This window comes from Cyanistes caeruleus, chromosome 14, assembly GCF_971803275.1.
Source record: "Cyanistes caeruleus chromosome 14, bCyaCae1.hap1.1, whole genome shotgun sequence".
Classification (NCBI taxonomy): domain Eukaryota; kingdom Metazoa; phylum Chordata; class Aves; order Passeriformes; family Paridae; genus Cyanistes; species Cyanistes caeruleus.
This window is the reverse complement of record NC_141714.1, coordinates 6,227,043-6,247,921: the sequence shown is the minus strand read 5'-3', so window position 1 is coordinate 6,247,921 and position 20,879 is coordinate 6,227,043. Positions and strand designations below refer to the sequence as shown.

Sequence of the window (20,879 nt, the reverse complement as noted above, 5' to 3'; positions counted from 1 at the left end):
AGCGAATCTGTGAATAGCAGTGAATAGCAATAAACTGAAACAAATATGTGGAATAACAGTACTTTTCATAGTACATTTACTTAGCTGTGTTTTACTCTTTGTGTCCTGTCTACTCTTCCTTCCTTCTGCTATCCTGATTTGTTCAGTTTATTCTAGTTTTTTGTTTGTTTTTTTTTTTTTTTAATTTTTTGTGAAGGATAAAATTAGAAGCTGTACAGCTTAGAAGCTGTAATTAATACTTTGTCAGTCACTTGCCCTAATGCTAACTCAGAGAAGGAGGAATTTTCAGATAATTGTTTAACAACCAAGTCTGAGGTACATCTGAACTGCAGTTTAGCACAGACCAGCATTAGAGCTCACTGATGTCTAATTGATTAGTAAATTACTTCATTGACTCTCTTAATGGTTGATGAACTCAAGGTCCATACTTGCTTAATGAATGAAGGCATGGTCTTTATCCCATGGAACATTTAACTTCTGACTGATACTACAACTGAAAATCTAAGCCAGACAGTCTTGTAAAGCACTTCTTTAGTAAGGTACAGGAATAAATAAACATTTTTTAAGAGTGTCCTTTTATTTTAAGCTGCCTATCATTTTCCTTTTATTTCCCTGTGGCTTGGTGGAAGATATGGGTCATTGGGGGAGTAATGAGAGTAAAAATTTGATTAGTAATTTTGCAAAGGTGATGTGTGACAGAAAGAGCTGTATCAAACCTGGCATCTAGGCCTTGGGAAGGGCAGGCATATAGGAAATAAAACTTGTCAGAAATATGGGTTGAGGCTTAATGGTGGAGGATTAATTTGTCAGGAAAAAATATAGGCAGTAATCAGAACAAATTAAATCTGTGCACCTGTATATTTGCAGGTTTTAGTTGATATGCTTAAAGCATGCAGCTTAGTGGGTAATTACAGTGATGTAGTCTGTAATTCTGTGAGATCAGGTGGGTAAAGGAACTGGTAAGAAGGATTTTTTTAGTATTGACTGGAATAGTCAATAATAATGTCTGTGAAAACAGTTCCCAGACTAAGTTTTAATAGTCAGGAACTTCTCTCTGATATCTAAATAGAATTGACTTTTTCTTACTCTGAGCTTGTGCTTAATTACAGTGTGCACTCTGACCACTAATCTAATCAGTTTAGCATGATCAGCAACTTTATTTTTGGCACAAGAAGACAGAACTATTTCTGGCAAATTTTTCTCCAAACATCCGAAAGTTCCATAAAACTCATCTTACACCATGGATCTTTACAGCTGTGAACCTCAGCTGTTCTGGAAGCTGTCAGTGATGGACAGCTCTCCATGAAATAAGCAGGCTTCAGAATTAGCAGCTGCAGGCAAGGTAAATGAAAATGACAGAGTGAAGACTGCAAAGGTCTTTTAAAATGTTTATTTAGTTATTTTTTCGATAGATCTTCCAGCTTTATTTCAGTCAGTTCATCTCCCTAGAAGGGAGGAGCCCTATCAAACAGAGCTGGGATGTCACCTGTTAGCCTTGGGTTTGTTATAGCTCTCCGTGGCAATAACCATTACAGCTGGGGTTGTAAAACTTACTGTTTTATCTTCTCTCATCCACACACTCATAAATTCCATTTTGAGCTGATATTTTTTCTACCTGGTCTCTGTCCTTTTCAATGCACATTTTGAGTATTCAAAGTGTCTTTTCAGTGATCATGGTAGTCACTGTGATGTGCATGACATATTTTTCCTTAAAAGAAAATAGAAGCATGACAGTAACTTAATCTTTGACATGACAAGATTTGTAGGAAGATGAAAACTAGTGGATGCGGTCAAGACTTTGGAGCATGAAAGATTTCTTTGTATAGACTATGACAACCTGGAGAAACACATCCAGGAGGTGAGGGACTGCCCCTTGTCATCTTAGTGAAATGTTCGGTTAAAATAAAGTCTTCCTTGCTTTTCTTTGTCCTCATTCCAAAATGTGTGGAAAACTCAGCTTCTCACAGCTTGAGGTTTGATTTGTTTAATTACAAAATCACTATTAATATGGTTGTATATGTATGATTGTATTATAAATTATTTAAGGTGTTATAACTTGTGAGGCAAAATGATTTTTTTTCTCAGTAGTACAGATGCAATACCGTGGGGTTTTTTTTATGAACACATTACTCTAGCTAAAATACATAATTTGAAATACTAAACAGAGTTTGCTTTTCAGATGTTTGACATGACTATGGACATTCTTAAAAAGTAGACATGTTGACTCATAAAAAACAAGCTTCTGTACTAAAGTTAGTATGTCTGATATGATGGAGTAGTTTGTCTGGTTGAAAGTTAGGCTTGCTGTGGAAAATTCACCTGGGAAAGGTTACCAGATTCTATCAATTAAACTGATATCCTTTCAGGTGTTTTTCTGCTCCTTTGTTAAAGGCAGTTAGGCAGGGATGTGAGTGGTCAGCAGCACTCCCCAGCATGAGGAAGAACATTCCCACAGTCCCTCACCAACCCCAAGGACAACACTAATTCCTCCTGTTGGTGTGTCACGAATGAGCAAGATAGACACAGTCCAGCAGGAAGAGTGAGATTGTCCAGTCACAGACAGTGACAGGCAAGCACAGGGCTGAGCAATTGGGACTCCTGGACATCCTTTGTTGCATTATTTGCTCCATCTGAAAATCCTTCATTCTGCCCCAGGCTCCAGTCTGGCTGCTCCCAGGGTGCATAAGGCAGCTTTACCAGCTTCAGAGCTAATGCACTGACATTTTCTCTTCATCCTTCCAGAGGCTCCCAGAGCAGTTAAGGTTAGTATATGATCTCTAAGGCTTGTTCATGTAGTGGTTCCCTGATACTGTACCATGAAGAGAAGGGGCATGGGTCTATGTGTTTAATTGTTGGGGCCTGCCTTTGAATGACTTCAAAAATGACAACAGCAACAAAAATCCTGAAACAAAGTAGTTTTGCTGGAGCTTTTTTAAGATGCCATATACCAGATTAAACATTACAGCCCACTGCCATTAACATATGTGTTGTGCAGGACAATAACCCTGACAGTTTTTTAAAGTAAAAGTATTACTTTATTGAAATGCTTTGGGGTTTGTACTCTGTGAGAGCTTCACAGAGGAATTCTTTTTCCTAAATATGCTGATAAGACGTTTTAAGAAGTAATGAAATGTCCATAACTAGAATTGGTGCTGCATGCACCCAGATGAGTGTGCAATTGCTGACTGGCACATATAGTTTATCTGTATAATTTTCCCTGAAGCTGGATACTGAGCCTTAGCACTTCAGAGATGAACTTGGATAGTTTAAACATGTTTATGATGTAGCTGCAAAACCAGAAAAGACCTCAGTGATGAATGTTCATCTTTGCAATGTGCAGTTACGTGTGTGTTGGCAAAGTACTTGATGATTTCACAACACATCCCAAGGCTGTTGCTGATGCAAATTATTGTGTCAGGGCTTTTTTAAACTTCAGCACTTGAATCATCCTTCTTTCATTTTTGAAGCTATAACTACTCTTATGCCTGAGTATCATTTCTAATTAATGGTTTTGGTATGTTCTGATCTTTAATCTTGATGCTTTTCCACAGACTTTTGATTTGGAGCAATTAAATAGTAATTTGAAAGAAATAAATTTAATTACTGAGTTATAATTTAGCTTTCTTTCTTCATATAGTACATACTATATGTATTGTAACTGAAAGATATTTGTAAAAGAGACGTTACTCCTATTTTGTAGCCACAGAATCTTAAAAGTCTTGATCAAGTAGCTTTCTCTAATCTAATATACAGTGGCACAGGGTTATGTTTTGCATTTTTGCTACATTTATTGTACATTACTCCAAGAATAAATTTCTGTAGAACATGTGCTTGGGCTACTTAATTTTTTTTTATTTGTACAGTAATGTATCAAGATTCTCAGGAACACATAAAAAATTTACATCATTAAGAGACTTCTGTTAAAATAGCAAGGTTGGAAGCAGAGGCTGGAAAATTGTGACCAAAAGTAGTGAAATAGATGGTTTATAGACTGAAATGCTAAAGGATGTAACTTAGACCAAATAATTTCATTGTGTTACTTCTGTAACTGAAGTTTTATATGAGCAAATAACTGTACTGAACTCGTTAAAATGGAGATTGTGTGAAAGAATGAATTGTTCTGTAGAGAGTGTTTACTGAAATTAATTTGTTTTTATTCTTTCTGCTGTAGAGAAATTAGTGTGAATAGAACAGGTAAATTTCTGCAAGATATGCTTTTGAACAAGTGACCCTATTCTCTCCCAGAATTGTAGCTATGTAGTAAATTTCCAATAGAAGGTGCTGCATAAGAAGCCAGCTGTGTTTGCAGCTTTATTTTGTTTTTCTATCGGTAGTCCTTACACCAATAATCATCTACATTTTGAAGTGCTTCTGATTTATTTTAAAAGGTATGTTGAAAACTTTCTGAAATAGGGAAAAGTTGCCTCATTTTACCTCCTACAGCTTTAATTTGTAGTTCCTGTCTTAGGTTTTGAAGAGATTAAGGATAATTTGTCTTGGAATCAGTTGAACATGCTGGACAGAAGTTAGGAATCAATGCCAGTTGCATTCCTCTGCTTAAGTTAATGGGAGCTGGCATACACACTTAAAGATATGAACTGAATGGAGGGAGGAGTGAACAAGTGGGGATTTGTTGTGCACAATGACCCAGGGCTGGTCAGAATCTGCCCAGTGAACTTCAAGCAGGGTTGTTGTGGGTGTGCTAACTGTGATGCTGGAGTTGTATGATGGATAGGTCTGCTTCCAGAAATTTGTTTAAATTTTATGGCTCTTAGCTGTGGACCATCAAGCTTTCCAAATTGTGGTCGTGTTTAACAACTCTTTTTAAGTGACTTTTCCCTGGTCTGAGTTACCAAACCTAACTTTATTTCCCAGTCAATTCTTTTTCTCATTTGCACTGGGTATAGCAAATTAGAGTCCTTTACAAACTTCAGCACTCCCCTTGCAAAAGATGTTTATCATGGGCTGTGCTCCAGCTTGTGTCCAAAGGTGCTGAAGTGCTACAGAGCTGTGTGACAAGGAGTGGCTCTGTCCTCCACGAGGTGAGCACCTCTCCTTGCCAGGCTGTGCTGGATCAGTCCTCCACCTCTGGCTGGCCATGGATGAGCTGCAAACCACTGCTCCTCAGATTTCCCAGCCTTTGCAAGGCAGAGCTGAGACAGGGAAGGCAGCTTATCCTGCACAGCTGCCAGCTTGATTCAAAGGGAAATACTGTAACAGGGCTTTGATGCTGAGTGTGCCATGAATCTAATGTTCCCCTGTGTTTTCCCTGAGCTTTGTGTTAGCTGTTATTCAGACAGCTGGTCTCAACACTTCCCCAGGTAAAAGCTATTGTTCTGTGCATGTAGTATTTTGAAAATGTGGTTTTGCATTGTAGTTATACTTCTAAATTATGCTGCTTGCAGGTTGAATTTATATTTGTTTTAAAGGTAAATCTGAAGAACCATCTGCTCACAAAAAACACAAAAACAGCCAATGAAATTACATTTCTCCTTTGTACTTATCAGTCAACTATCTAAATATGCAAGTGGGTGAAGGGGGGAAACTACTTTGAACGCATTTTGTGTACTTTTATATTAGGAGCATTAACATTGCAAAAATAAAATCTACTTGGAGAATAGCATCAGAGATATTTGGTATATATGGTATTTTAGTATGATTTCTCCCCAAACTGTGAACAAATTTACTGGTAGGAAAAAGAATTCGCAACAAAATCCAACCGTAATTTTGTCTTTATCTTAGAAATGAAAGAATATTGGGGGGGGGGGGGGGGTGTGGGGCAGGTTGGTTGACTATATTTGCAAAAAAAAAAAAGTATAAATTCATTTTCTCCTCTATTTAGATAGTTACAGGTTTTGAATAAACTTCACTCTAAACTTCTCTATTCCAAGGACATAAATGCAAGGATACTGGCACAGGATGATAAAGATTATATAAAGCCTGAGTATTCAAAAGGTTAAGCATAACCAGGTATTCAGCATTACAGGTTGGATCCATATTCATGTCTCCACTAAATGCTTCTTTGAAAGTGAAATGAGAAATTAAAGAATACATACATTGCCTGTTTGCTCTCTCTTGCAATAGCAGCTTAAATGATTGCTGCTGGAAAACTTAAAGAAATGTCTTTTCAATATTTATAATATTGTCCCCCACCCACCCTCAAGTGTAGAATACTGAAAACACTTAAATGGTTTTGGGAACATTTTTTTTTGCCCCTATTTATTTTGAATCTCACCTTCAGCGTATTTGGACTTGGGTGGAAAACTTTGGACAGGAAACTGCTGGGTGTGTGTTTTAAAGCAATTTTTTTTGCTAGCTCTGGCCATATCATCCTGTTAGATTCTGCTCCAAGCAGTTTGGATTTAAACTGTACCATAAATCCAAATTGCTGTTGCACTATCCTATTGTTGATGATCTGATAATGGGTGTAATGGATTATTCAGTGTTTGTATACAAAAAAGAGTGGAAATGAGATAAGGGGATGTGTTGCCTCTAACTGTTTTGAGGGGTTTTTTATTCTTTCTTTTATGCTGATGTGTGATTTGGAGTGCTGAACTGTGCACAGATTAAGGTTTCACAAGCAGAATTGATCTTTGTTAGAAATCTGTTTTGATCTTTCCTACATGTCCTATCAGAAAGGATTTTCCTTAAGCACAAATATTAAGAAATGAAACTCAGTGGAACTGACCTTCAAGGCCAGAGGCACTGAATGCATGGAGAGCAGCCCTAAGGAAGAGAAATTTGGGGTGTTGCTGGATAAAAGGCTGGACGTGGCCCAGACACGTGCCCTGGCAGCTCAGAAAGCCAAATATATCCCAGGCTGCCTCAAGAAGCGTGAGCAGAAGGTTAAGGGAGGCAATTCTGCCCCTTAACTCTGCTCTTGAGACACCCCACCTGGGCCTCCAACATCTTTATGTTGGATGGATATGGTCTCATTGGAGCAATTCCAGAGGAAGACATGAAGATGATCCATGGGCCAGGGAATATCTCCTATGAAGACAGAGAGAGCTGGATTTCTTCAGCCTGGAGAAGGCTTCAGGGAGACTTTATCACATCTTCCAGTACCTAAAGGGGCACCAAGAGAGCTGGAAAGGGACATTGTACAAGGGCAGGGAGTGATAAAAAAGGGGGAACGGCTTCAGACTGAAGGAAGATAGGTTCAGAATGGATATTGGGGTGAAATTCTTTATTGTAAGGGTGGGGAGGCAGTGGAATGGGTTGCCTGGAGAAGTTGTGGAGATAAATTATTTAGCTCTACCATCTGTCAAGCTCCAGCAAAAGCTGAGCAGCTCACCAATAGTAAGGTAAGCTGAGGTGATGTTAATTTTCTTTAGAAAAGGTTCACAATAAAGGGAAATGTCTTCATTCTGGGTTCCTTATTTAAAGGAGGGTAGGCTAGCTCAAATGATGTGTCTGTGAGGCCTCATCAGAATAAAAGACAGGTCACCTTCAAAGTACGTTCAAGGATCATTTAGGGCCATCAGCAATCTCACTGAAGCTGATGAATATTTGCTGTTGACTCCAGGGGGAGTAAGAGGAGGGGGCCTGTATAATTCATTGTGAGTCTTAATGGGAAAATTTCCTTTCATTTCAGTTCAATTAAATTGATCCAGACATTTGATTGTAGTATGCTGTCTATTAACGACTGGACCACCTCAGCTAAGATTTTTAGCCCATTTTGACTTGAAAAATGTCTTTTTTTATAACCAATAATTTTTCCACAATTTTGTTCTCCTACAAATGTTCTGGAGGATTAGAGAGATCAGTTACAGTGACCTTTTAGCCCTGTGGCTCTCATCTGCTTAGTGCTGTTGTATTTAGAAGGAAACAAGACTTTGAAATTGAAATAGTGCCATGTCTCTATTTTGTTAGATGTACTCTCATTCATCATTATGCAATCTCTGATAGATTTAATAGTTATGAGAGCCATAATATATTTGTTTATACCTACAGATCCATCATATCAGTAATGTCCCAAACAAACCTTTCCATTCTGATTTGTGAATTGTTAGTATTGTGCTATTGCTTTATTGACTTTATAAACTGACTGTGCTTATAGGACAAAGGAAAATTGTGGTTTGTTAATAAGCAATTTTCTTCTAAGTACACATGTATTTTAAAGCAGACTTTGTTCAAGGGAGTAACTTCTTCAAGTTAAAGCGTTATGTGGAAAGATTTGTTTTGGATTATTGTTCCATTTGACAGGATCTCAAATGGATTAGACTGGTTAATGACATGACACTGGTATCTGCTTGTGATGTGAATTCTGGTCTTGCTGACAGAAATTGTTTCATTTCTGAAAACTTCATTTGAAATATTAAATATTGTAACATACTTCTTTAAAATAATCCTTTTAAGTAGCAAGCAAAAAATTTTTGCGTTGTATGAGGAACCAGGAGTTTTAGTGCATATCTCTGCAATATAATTGTAGGACATTTGCAGTTTTGACTGGAGAAGAATGGATTCAGAGATGAAATTTGCAGGTGTAATATGATACTCTTGGACAGAAACAAATCAATCTACCTGTGGCAATATATACACCTGATAATAATGTAATTTTTTCCTTCCACTTATTTAAATTAATCATAGTAGTTGAAAATATTAGAAAATGCTATAATTTTAATGCTCCACCTGAACTTCCACCCTTCCTGAGACAGGATAGCCACTGGATTTTTTTAATGAGCACTTTGAAGGAATAATGACTTTGGGATTAACAACTTGAAGGAATGTAAAGGATAGGGTAGAATGGCGTTTGCTATCCAAAATAATGTTAAAAAATACAGGAAAAATCCAAATTCAAATTGAAATTTAATTGAATTAATTGAAATTGGTTATTTGCATGCCAGATATCCCACTGAATATTTGGAAGCTGTGGTGAACGTGGCCTATTATGAGCCATGTAATAAATATGATTTAAAACAACTGGATGCTTGTCTGCTAGCTGACATTTTTCTTTTGGGAGAAAATATACTATGGAATTTGTTTTTCATGTCTCATCTATTGATTTGAGAAATTCTAACAGTGTCAGTCATGAACTGAACGCTAAAAAAAAGAGAGTGTGACTGCCAGTGGCTCCTGGATGTTCAGAAATGGAAGTCCCTTTAATATTATGACAATCCTGCTATGATTTAACTCTCAAATCTATATTGTCATAGTGGTTTTCTTTAATAAAGATAAGGCCTTTGATCCACTGTATAGGGTAAAATATCTCCTGGAGATGAGTTTAATTATGCTCATATAAAATGCATTTAAACAGCTGTGGTGAAGCTTGTGATTACTGCCACATATTAATGTTTCCAGGCCTCCTCATATGGAAGAGCCAACTTTCATTTGGAGTTATTACATTCCAAATGTTTACTTAGCATAAAATCCACCCGTGTGCAGGATTGCTTGGGTGCGACAGATGGCATATTCTGTAAAGTGTAGAAGTAGTTTGGGGCGGAATTAACTAATTTATTTTTTTTAAAACCCAACTTTTTATCTTTTAAGTGATTGACAGAGTTTTTTTGTCTACATTTTTGTCCTTCAGAGTTTCTAAAGTTTTCAGACAGTTCTCTGTATTTATTTTCCCTCTTGTCTGAAAATATTAATCCTTGTATTTTCTGTGGTTTTTTCCCCTGTTGTTGAGGGCTTTTTTGTTGTTGTTGTTGTGTTTGTTTTTTTTTTTTTTTTCTTACATTGTGGACAGTCTAAATAATTTCTTGAGCTGTTAGAAGTTGGATAAATAACTTCAGCACCAAATTAAACACCAGACTGGAGAGTATGGGAGCAAAACTTCAAAGCTGAATGAGAACTGGTTTTGGTTTGACTTGTTCACGTATCTAGTTAAAGTAGCTGAGTGTACAAGTTAAGGAGCAGAAGGGCCCCTTTGGTGTGGAATGGTATTTCAAGGTGTGCTCCTTCTCTAGTGGGAAATAGAAGGAAAATAATTTCTTGCCTGTGGAACATGGGAAAACTTACTGTGAAAAAGAGATGCTCTAATGGATTAAATTGTGGTTTAAACTCAGCATTCATATTTTGAACTTAAACTTCCAAGTTTATATTATATGTGAAGGAGGAGCCAGGTGAGATTCAGTGATATTTTTCAAAATAAGCAGCCAGTCTAAGCAAATAAGACAGACAAGATTAGAAGCTAGAACTCATTTTTTATTAGAGTATCACAGCTATAGTAACACCGTCTTTGAAAGTACTCAGACTTTTGTCTATTTGAAGATGTATTTGATTTGTTTGTGGAACTAGCACTTGTTTGAAAGAAAGTAAGCACTTAACCAGTGAGGTTTTATTGACAGTATATAATCCTGGACAATGTCACCTAAAAACTCACCTCACTTGTTTATTTTTGACACTTAGGCCCTCCTGCTAAGGAGCTTTGTGCTTTGCCATACTGAGGTGTCTGGTCACAAAGTATGACTGCACATACTTCCATGAAGTAAGTCTCTTTGTAGGTTTGGATTTCTCCAGTTACTCTGTAAGGCACTGGGGATATTTCAGAGTATTATTCCTATCTTCTCTGTTGCTAAACTGTGGGTTGACAAATCTCAGTAAATAATTGTGAGTGTTAATGATACTGCAGTTCCAACATTAGACTCTTAACCGTGCATATATATCTGCCATACCTGATAATAAGCTGCTATTTGAAGTGTTTAATCTGTGATTAGGAGATATTAATAATAAATAGTATCTACCAATAGGGTACACAGGTCATTAATTACTTTAACTGTGGCTCTAGCTTATTCTCATCAATCACAAACTCCTGCAGCCTTTCTTCTAAACATATATGCAGTGTCCTACTCATAAAAGAAAAAAGAATACTTAAAATATCTGTTAATCATCAAACCACTTATAAATGGACATTTAATCCAAAAGAAGCCTGATAAATCCTCCTTCAATGTTTATTTCATTATACCATTATGATTTCCTCGTTTTCTGTAACACCTCTTGCTGAAATATGTAGAGAAATGTTGCAAGATTTGACTCAGCCTATTGCAGGCCTGGGAATATAATGACTGAGATCACTCTGCTGTTACTTTCTTTTTGTTTGTTTGTTTGTTTTAGGTTCTTTTTGTTTCAGTTTTTTGGGGTTTTTTTTGGTTTTTTTTGTAACTCATTCTTATTGCCTGTGGAATGAATTTTAGAATTGAAATGCCTTTTAGGAGGATATTTGGGTTTTTTTACCCAAGGAAAATATTTTGACTGAAACTAGATGGAATACAAGCTTTTATTGTTAATACTCAAAATGGACTTCAAGAATGTTTTTGTCAACCAGGCCAAGTGCCATGTCCCATCCTGGGTCACAACAACCCCCTGCAGCTCCAGGCTGGGCAGAGGGGCTGAAAAGTGTCTGGAGGGAAAGGCCCTGGGCTGGTCAACAGCAGCTGAACATCAGCCAGGTGTGCCCAGGTGGGCAAAAGGCCTCTAGAACCTGGCCTGTCCTGGCCATGGTGTGGCCAGCAGGACCAGGACAGTGACTGTCCCCCTGACTGGGCACTGGTGAGGCCACTCCTCAGATCCTGTGTCCAGCTCTGGGCCCTCACCACAAGAAAGACACTGAGGGGCTGGAGCATGTCCAGAGAAGGGAAAAGAGGTGGGGATGGGTCTGGAGCTAAAGTCTGAGGTGCAGGTAATGGAGCTCAGCCTGGAGAAAAGAAGTTTCTAAATTGTTGTTACTGATACCTTAGGTGGTGTGATATATTAAATCTTAATAATCACAGAACAGAATATGCACAGAAAATAAAAGGAAAGCATTTTGTTGTAATTTGTAAAACTGCCATATGCCATTCTGGGCCTTGGTTTCACTCAACTGATGAAAAAATTCCATCTCTTTATCATTGCTGAGTACTGTTGTACATTTAAATCCTAACCCCAAAATCTGCCAATATTCATAAATTCATACTAACCAGAGCACTGTTTTTGAGGGACTGCACAACAATGTTGGCCATGCTCACAATGATGCAGCATTATCCTATCCCCAGTGCAGAACGGAGCTAATGAAGCAGATCCTGTTTCTGCCCTGGAGTGATTCTCTAGCCTGAGTTCAGAGGTTGTGGTGTGGCTGGTTAAAGGGATGATTCCAAGTCAGCAAGGAGAAGTCCCAACCACTTTTAGCATTTGAGATTAAAGCACTGGCTTCAGTGCTCAGTTATTTAAAGACTGAACTGAGGAAAGCAGCTTTCTGCCTAAGGACTCTCAGCTGAGGTCCTACTCTGTTTTTGAAGATGCTTCTTAGAGATTGCCTCAAGTGCAAGGTATTAAGTCTAAGAGCTCTGTTCTGAGCATTTATGGAATTCCTCTGCTGGCATATTGCTATCATCTGCATCCTAAAATAATCTCATTAGTATATAATGTACCATATGCATGAATGATATTTCAATGTCCTGTCTTTTTTAGAGTATAATGTATGCACATCACTGGATTTGTGCACACTCTAAAATGATATTCTCATTTCTGAACAGCCTTTTTTGAATGATGTTCCCAGCAGACCCTGCATAAACAGTGAGCTGAAGAGTGGCCTTAGGGCAAAGTGCTGTGATATAATGTCTGTGTGCCTATGTTCAGACATTTAGCCAGTGAGTGATGAGAGATTTAAAGGCTTTTTGTATTTCCCTGCTGAAAGATTGGGGATAGGGAGGTTTAGGCAATCCAAATTATGTTGCCCTAATCTCTGGAGAGCAGGGGAAACCTTCTCATAGTGAAGCTCTGCTAGGAATAGCTCAGGTTCCTTTGCCAGACCAACTGTTTTCTTGAGATATTAATAAAAAAGTCACTTTACCACTTTATGCAGATGTTCATCTTTGGAAATTAAGGACTCTGAGCCTTTGAAAAGTGCTGAAGGAATGAGTCACTCCCTCAAACAGAGAAAACATATCTCATCATGCATTTTGGTGTTGCAAAGACAATCCTCCCAAAGATTCCCCGTCCCAGGAAACACAGCAGGGAGTGTATCTCTTGTTTCTGTCTAAGAGTGTTGAACTGCCTTTTTTTGCTCAGGTTAAATGTTAACAGACAGAAAGGCTTACCCTGGGCTGGCTCCCTGCTGCTTAGGCAGGCCCCAGGTATGTGGGAAAAGAAAGCCATGTGCTCCTCTGTCAGCCTTTTGCTAACGCTGCTGTAGTGGAATGAATTACTTGTCTCCTCTTTTCAGAAAGGTCATGCAATAGGTTTTCTTTATTGAGATGATCTGATCTGCATTGTGTGCACTCCTTTGAGGAAACTTGGTCAGGCTGTACAATATGACAGGGCAGCAAGTGCTTTTAGGTTGAAATCACCATCCCTCTCTTGAAATAAAAAGAAAAACCAAACAAAAAACATCCCACTTTGTCATGATGACAATGACCAGCAGCTCTGCTGGTTTTCACTGTCATTTCAAGCCTTTATTCTCTTTGTAACTCCTGACTATAAATCATCTTCAATGCTTGCTGTACACAGCACTTGTCAGGATGTATAAACTACTGATTATTAAACTGTTTTCCCCAGTCTCATTCTCCATGAAAGGCTGCTGCCTGATACCTCTGGTTCAGTAAAATATTTTCCTGTCAACAGGAAATTATTTCCCCTTTTGTATAGAGAGAAGATGAGATTACTTTGTCATATTCATGTAACACTGTATTCTTCTGGGGCATTCTATAGCTCATTGAACTTTGTGCAGCACAATAATATTTGATACAAAGAAAATAAATCAGCTTCGAGCTATTAGTCTAAGATAGCAATAAGAAGGGAGAGGGGAAATTCCTGCATCATACATGGTGTTGCTGGAATGAGGATTAGAAACAAAAAACAATGAAGAGGATTCCTGCCTTCCTCCTATTGCATCCTATTCCATCCAGGAAGAACTCTTCAACTATGGGGTGATGGAATGCAGGTACTGAACAGGAACCGAGTTGGAAACAATAAACTCTTTCATTTTCCCCAAATATTTTATTTGTAATTTTTTACAAATATTTTAATTTGTAGTTTTCCCTGTTTTCCTCTTTTTTACACTATTCCTCATTACCAACTTCTTTCCCTCCTTACCTGCTCCAGTCAATAGCTTTCACCTGCCCAGATTCACTGCCTCATCCATACTGTCCACACAGACTCTTGCTTGTATTTTATTAGAAAATTGGCAGAATAAGGTATGACTAACATCCTACAATAAGCATGGATATTTTTATTTTGCTGCTGGGTATTTCGGCTTGTATTTTGGACACTAGGTAACTTACATTCATTTAATATTGATAAAGCCTCAAAAATTTCAGCAGTGTATTTGTTGGTTTCTTCAGAGTAGGAGGAATTTCAGGATCAAGCAGTACATCTTGATGTTCTGTCTGACTTATATGCCCCTCTGTGCTGCCAATAAAGCCAAAGAGGTCCACTATATGTATGCTACACTTTGAAATCGTGAAGTAGAAATTTCTGTTATTGAGACTTTTTTTTCTCAATATTGATGTTGTGAATGTCTGCAGTGTTCTGCTTTTGCAGCAACTGACAAATTCAAGTTCAGTGCAGAGCGCTGAAGGTGTTAGGGAATTATTCTTGGAGGTGTTTATATGCCCTGGGCTTCATTTATCTCATTTGGACCATTCTAACTGAGAACGACACTGACAGAGTGAGAAAAGAATCAGGCCAGAAGATGTTAATTTACATTTTCAGCTTCAGAGCAAAGCATGGATGTACTCTTCCAGGCAAATGTTAATAAGGTTTTGGTCTTTAAAAATGTAAATAATTTATTGAGCTTCTAGTGTGTTTGCCATGATTCAGAAGAATAAACAACTCTGCAATATGAAATAATTCCAAAGCAGTGGAAATGGATGCAACCATGACTAAAATTAGTGTTTTGGCCATGAAATGTTAAAAATAATAATGATACTGACTATAATTATTAAATGCAAAAGAAACATGATGTATATTTTTCACTTCACATTTAATTTTAAAAAGGAAGCTTAAGTTGATACACTTGCTTACCTTTAACTTTCTGTTAAATCATGCCTTCAGTTGCCAATATTATTGAAAGATAGAGGAGCTGGCAGAATTTGGTCTGTTATTATTTTTAGTGAAATTTCCTTGAACTAAACAACTCTCTGCTATCTGAAATCATGAGCCTCTGTGGTTGTTCAGTGTTTGAGTGTTATTGCAGCCCTATTTATTCTCTAGGCATGATGCTATTTAAAAGGGTGAAAGAAAGTGGAGGAAGCCAATCTCATTTCACTAATGTAGAAGTAAAATTTGTCTCTTTAGCCCTGTGAAATCTGACTTGTACTTGCTGTTGTGTGCCAAGACAAGTAAAGGGTGGTGGGGAGCTCTGAGCTGTCTTTTCCAGCTCTCTCTAAAATGAAATTGAGTGCACCAAATGTTACAAAATTAAATCTACCTCAAGTTTGGCTTTTGGCTTTTGTTACCATTATATCCAGAACAGTTAGTGCATTATTTATCAGTAGTTTCTCATTTCAAACATTCAATACAGAACTGACACTTTACTCATGTGAATTCATGTGCTGTTTCATTATGAAGATTTCCAACACTTCTTTCTAGTGTCCCATTTGTGTAATGTAAATTTGATGTTGTAGAGTGCAATTGCTACTTTTTCATCTCTTTTCATCAGAATTGTTTGGCCTTTCTCTTTTCCCATGCCCATTTTATTGGCTTTCTAGTAGTCATCATCTGTGATACTCATCGTATTGTGTGTGATGCATCACTACAGAATCACAGGAATGCAAAGTGCCAGATTCCTAAAGGAATTCTGGACTAAAAGTGAAAAAAACCTGACTTTAGGCTCCTTTGGAAAAACTTGCTTCCTGTAGACTATGGGTTCTGCATTATTCCCATTTAAATTAAAACTCTCTTGTTTTAGTTGTGTATAATCAGGCCTGTAGGATTTTATGTGCTGAAGATTTCTCCATTTAATCACTGGTATCTGCTTATGGTCACAAAGGAAGTAGAGGGGGGATAGTCAGCAGTGTAAGAAACATAAGTAACTGAACTGGGTGTTGCTAAAAGTCCTGCTGTCCCTCTTTGGAGTTTTCTCACAGCTGGGGTCTATTACAGTTTAATCATTCCATGCTAGGTATTTCTGAAGAAAAACATTGCATAATGAAAATTTTAGTATATAGAAAATAATTTAAGGATAGCTGTGACTTACAGACTATAAACATACAAGTTAGGAAAACCTTTCCATTGTACCAAACATTCCAGTTCTTCAAAACTGTGGGTTTGGTTTAATTTGCTTTCTCCTTGGTGATGGCCGCTGGCAGGGTGCCAAGTCTGGCAATTATCAATCTTATAAATCATCATTTGCCTGAAAAATATGGTCTGACCTTAAATTATACACCTAGGACTTGTAGTATTTAAATTTAATTCTGGTTTCCTTTTTGGGACTGCAAGATTTTTGTTCCAGTTTGGAATTTACTTTTCTCTAGAAATCACTGTTTATTATGCTTACAGAAAACTCTTGTTAGCAAAAATTGTTTTCATGATTGTAGAAGGAATTTAGATTTGGGTTTTTTGCAGTCAGATAATGTTAAATTATTCAGAGCAATATCTTCAAATAGAAATAAACCTTTGCAGACTGATGTGTGCTACTCAGTCAGGTATCTACCTGTATTTACGCCACTTGATGCAATTGCTTTAACCTAAATTTGAAACAATATTGATTATATCTGTAAACAGGTCCATGAAAGAAAATGGATGTGTTGAACAAGAGTTATCTTCCATAAGACTGTGCTGAAGAAATTAATGATGTTTCAACTGAGAAGTAATTCTAATTATTTTCTAAACTTTTTCTGAAAACACCTTTTTTCTTTCAAAGAACAAGAGTGTGCTTGCACCTCTTTTGGTTTTTGGGGAAATATCTGTATTTCTAAACATATTCAATTTTTTGTGTGTGTGAATAAATATTCTTTATATTATTTTTCCTTGTTTCTAATACCAATTCCTCTGCTAGTAACTTATCCCTTGGGAGAACTTACAAAAGAAAGAGGAAAGCATTATTTTACAAATGGAATACCTAGAGATGATATTTCATCTAAAGTCTGACTACTGTAACTTAGCTTTGATCCTAATGTGCTACTGTAAGAGTAAATTTATTCCTAAAGAGAACTTAGTTTAACTGTAAGTAAATATGAATATACTTTTCTGAAGTATACTGAATATAATGCAGTATATAAATTAGTTTAAAATGACAATTTAATGAGATTTTCTCCTGATAGACTCAACATGTAGTCCCCATGAAGTTTGATTTAAAAATGTTATTCTACAACAGAAGATGAATATTTATGTATGTTTTATTTGAAACTAGGGACCACATTTAAGCTGGATGTAGAGTCTCTGTAGGTCTAACACAAAAATTTGCTGTGACAGCATTTCTCATTTTGTGCTAGAAGAGGGTCCAGGTTTGTGTGGGTGTGGGATCAGTGCTGGGGTTATCTGGAGGTTTGGGGTGCTGCTGTCACTGGAGAAGCATCTGCCCACAGCTGCTGAAAGCTTCTTGTCCTTCAGCAGCTGAATGGAACAGGTGTGTCTGAAATGAAAACCTCAGCAGTGGCAGGGTAGTAATCCCTTTTAAAGAGGCTGAATTCCTTATTTTAGGGCTTTTCTTACCCACTTCCTGAATAGTTTGCATAATACTTTGCAAGGGAGGGTTTTGTCTGCAGTGTGGAGTGAGCAGCCAACATGAATATTTTTAAAATTCCTCTGCTGATCCAGTGCCCTTCTGAAATATTCTAGAAAAGGTGGCAAGCTTATTGAATTTTTTTTTTTTCTAATGTATATCCCAAGTGAGACTCATACATTATTCCTTTTGTTCTTTTGGTCTAGCAATTTTCCTCTTTCCCCATCTGCAAACATTTACTGAAATAGGCATAGCTGATCAAAGTTATTTGGGATTCAGTTGCTTCTGAGCAGTAACACCTTCCTAACTTCTTGCGGATGCAGAATGACCCATTGATGATGATTTGTTCCTGATGATGATTAGTTCAAGGATCTGAAAGAAATGTAGTAGACATGGGACAGAACAGCTTTTTTTGGGAGTGGACATTTATCAAGGTCACAGTAGATAAAACCAGTTTGGGACAAAAACTAAAAGATTCAAGGCTGTCCTATCAGGGTCCCCCCTCCCATTCTGCTGCCTACCTAATGGTTGCATTGAATGCAACAGAAATGTGATGAAGTAAATGAGTTCTGTGGGGAGCAGGAAGAATCTGAGCTAAGTAGAATCTCCCATCTTTTTTGCATTCTGGAGTTTGGTTTATTTGGTTTATTATTAATTGTGTCTATTTATAGCCATGAAACTGAACAGTTATCCAGGGAAAGACTAGAACATGCTTCAGATGTTGCATTCACATTTAAAATTAATTTTTTAGTTGTTTTAAACTTGACTACCTACAAGAAAGTTTGAGGAGTTTCTTACTTCTGACTTTGGTATAGCCTGGGATGGCATGATAAAGTTTTAGGAATAATGATATCAAGCTAATAGAAATCAATTAAGTTTTCATATGTAGAGGATAAATGATATGCTCAATTCCTGACATCTCAGAGGAAGATTATGCAAACTTCATCTTGGTGAAATGCAAGACATTAATTCCACCTAGGATCTGTTATGTTTATAAAAACATGCAGCAAAATTTGCCTTCAAGGTCCAATTTCCTTTTACAAAAAAAGTTGTCCTGAGGCTGAAAAGTAAGAATCTTTTCTGGGAAGGTGATATCCATTTAATGTTGTTTTGCAAGTGTTAGTCTTCTTCATTATCCTGGTTTAAGGCAAATCTGGGAGAGAACCTCTGAATGGGATCCCTCCAGAAAGCAAATTCAAGTGGCCTCTCCACCATCTGGTTTGGGAAAAGATTTCCTTGGAGAAAAGTGGAAAAAAACCCCATTTCTTTATCAAGCAAAGTATTCACAAGCATAAAAAATGAATAATATTAAACAACAAAACCTGTTGTTGTTCTGAAGAGATGGCAAATTCAGAAAGTCCTTGTCATGGGGTATAGCTCATTATCAGTCGTTCCTGTATGGATGCTAGCTTTAGAGCAAGCTGCAGGCCCCATGGCCTCTCAGTCCTGCCTGAGAAGCTAGCCTGGGAAATTCATTGGAGGATTTCAAAACAATCCTCAGAGACAGAAAACAACTGTCAGGTGCTGTTTGTCTGTCCTCTTGTTTTCCTTGCAGGAGAGAGTCAGGGGGGTGGTGAGCCCCTGACCAATGATGGTGATGTAGCACTTTGCTAACCAATAAGAGTTTCTTTTCTGTACTTTCCACGTACCAGTCTATAAAACAGGCCTGAAGTAATAAACTAGAGAATTCTCCTGTTGTGACTCCCTTGAGAGTCCGTGTCGTTCTTTTTTGCCGTTCCTAATTAGAACGACAGTTCCTGGGCTGGTGCTGGAAAGTGCTGAGCCCCAGGCCCCTGTGGGCCACAGGCCTGAGCTCCCAGGGTTTTCTGGTTTTCAGTCCAGAGCAGGGCCGAGCAGTCCAAGAAAAAAAAGAGCCACCATCTGGGGAACTTCTCTGGTTCAGCTAGCTAAAAAACCAAAAAGCAAAGGAGAGCTCTCTCCCACTGTCCATGCTGCAGATAACACAGACCATGAAAGAGAATGCAGGGGAGCAAGTGCAGTTTCTGAAAACAAACTGCAGCTTCTGCTTCCCCCACTTCACTCTCAAAAACCAGTCTGAAAGATGCAGAACTTAATATCCAGCATAAACAGAACAGATGACTGGGGATACAAACATCATAAAGCCACCCCAAGACAGTCATGCCTTCGGGTAAAGCCAGTTGAATTTTTCTTTTGAAATACATATCCAAACATGGTGATTCTTCATATTTTTGAACCAAAAAAAAGAGGAAGATATCAGTAATTAATGACAATTCACAGCACAGTATCTCTTAAAACTTCCTAGCAATACTTCTTAAATAGTATTCTTGAGTTGTTGTGAGAGAAAGAATGATTAGGAATCAATAATAATAATAGAATTTAGACAACAGTGTTGATCTCGACACCTCTCTACTTTTCTATATACAATATGTTGGTACTTGACTTGTGGTTCTTTCCTTCCATAGTAAAATCTCTTTGAAGGCCTTTTGGACCACTGAGTCTTGTGGTTTCACTCCAAATAATAGGTTTAAGTAGTTGGGGGGGTGAGAAGGTGACCTGGTACCTAAGCATGAATGAAAAAACCAATGGAGATACGCTCTTTACCAGGCATTTAATTAAATTTAAATGCTTTCTTTCATGACAGGGAATGATCAAAGATGTCCATTCTTATTCTGACTTGAAATACTGAGGTTGTAGAAGAAAATGTAGTTTTTCTTCTATTTCTTGTTGCTTTACATGTTGCTGTCTTTGAGCAAAAATAGTCATATATCCATCTCTTGTAAACCAGTGTGGAATGGGTTTTGATCTCTCACCACCAGTCAACTAAGAATTTAGAGGACTTGCAATTTTTTCTAGTTTTCTTTGAAAATATATGTTCTTTATGAAAAAATATATTCACATTAGAAAAGAAAGAAATAAAAAGGATATAGCATATTTGTACACCAATGAAAGAGGGGAAAAACGGTTTCTGGGGTAGAGGAGGTATTACACCTATTAAAAACCCCACTGCCGCAACACCTAAAGCAATCTTGTGTAGGAAGAGAGAGACCAGATTCAAGAAGTTTTTCTACATCATTACTCTTGTGTGAGCACTTGTTCTGGATTTATCTTCTGGCAGTTCCTGTGCCCATGAACTCGACACCCAATGAGTGGGAAAGCCATGAACGGGACACAGCTCTTTGCAGGTGGAAAGCAGCGAAGAAAGAGAATCTCTATTTTTTTTTTTTCGTCCTGCAAACACTTCTTTGAACAAGGTTCTTCACATAATAAGTATTGATCTAAGCAAAATAAAATTTGAGTTACTGTTAAATGCTCGTAG

General features: G+C 37.5%; 1 long non-coding RNA gene across 1 annotated transcript in view; it reads left to right on the top strand.

Annotated features, from left to right (window-relative positions):
- The first annotated feature begins 2,384 nt into the window (after positions 1-2,384).
- Positions 2,385-20,879, top strand: part of LOC147650528 (uncharacterized) — a 75,572-nt gene continuing 57,077 nt past the window's right edge. The window contains exon 1 of the long non-coding RNA XR_015276126.1: positions 2,385-2,762. This is a non-coding gene — a long non-coding RNA (uncharacterized LOC147650528). The remainder of the gene's footprint in view (positions 2,763-20,879) is intronic.